The following is a 1,191-nucleotide window of genomic DNA, read 5'->3' on the forward strand; positions in this document are numbered from 1 at the left end:
AGGAGTTTAAGTACCTTGGCGTCTTGTTCGCGAGTGGGGGGACCATGGAGCGTGAGATTGGTCGGAGAATCGGAGCAGTGGGTGCGGTATTATATTCCGTTTACCGCACCGTTTTGACGAAAAGAGCGCTGAGCCAGAAGGCAAAGCTCACGATCTACCGGGCAATTTTCGTTCCTACCCTCACCTATGGTCATGAAGGCTGGGTCATGACCGAGAGAACGAGATCCAGGGTACAAGCGGCCGAAATGGGTTTCCTCAGGAGGGTGGCTGGCGTCTCCCTTAGAGATAGGGTGAGAAGCTCAGTCATCCGAGAGGAGCTCGGAGTAGAGCCGCTGCTCCTTCGCGTTGAAAGGAGCCAGTTGAGGTGGTTCGGGCATCTGGTGAGGATGCCTCCTGGGCGCCTCCCTAGGGAGGTGTTCCAGGCACGTCCAGCTGGGAGGAGGCCTCGGGGAAGACCCAGGACTAGGTGGAGAGATTATATCTCCAACCTGGCCTGGGAACGCCTCGGGATCCCTCAGTCGGAGCTGGTTGATGTGGCTCGGGAAAGGGAAGTTTGGGGTCCCCTACTGGAGCTGCTGCCCCCGCGACCCGACTGGATAAGCGGATGAAGATGGATGGATGGATGAATGTTCTGTTTTCAACTTGTGGACATTTATATTTCTTACAAATTTTGACTTATTTGGTTGAATTATTATTTTTTTTGTCTTTTGCATATGTAACCTCGGTGATGTCTCCTATGCCAAACTGAATCTCTCGGAGCCCGTCAGGTTTGTGGTAACAGCAGGTTTATTCTTCATCTGCATTCATGACAAAGGACAATAGTGTGGAATGTCATCTCATGTGGGCAAACAGCGCATGCTCTGTTTGGAAAGATGGCATCGCGTCAAAGTTAGCTAGCTATACTGGAGAGATTTTCAACTGACGCAGGTGCTCAATTGCTCAATTGCTCAATATCAGACACCTCAAGTTAGTACTAGTGCAAAGACCTATGCATATACAAGCAATCTATCCAGAAAACATGTTCCTAACAAAAGACAATAAAGAATCAACTGTTGAAGCTGAGTCATCCACAAGTTGTTCATTCATTTCACAAATAAATCGAACTGGGGGCTTAACAGGGCTAAATGTAAATGTGCTGTATTTATATAGCGCTTTTCCAGTCTTAACAACTGCTCAAAGCGCTTTTACATC

The sequence above is a fragment of the Etheostoma cragini genome, chromosome 18 (assembly GCF_013103735.1).
Source record: "Etheostoma cragini isolate CJK2018 chromosome 18, CSU_Ecrag_1.0, whole genome shotgun sequence".
Taxonomy (NCBI): Eukaryota; Metazoa; Chordata; class Actinopteri; order Perciformes; family Percidae; genus Etheostoma; species Etheostoma cragini.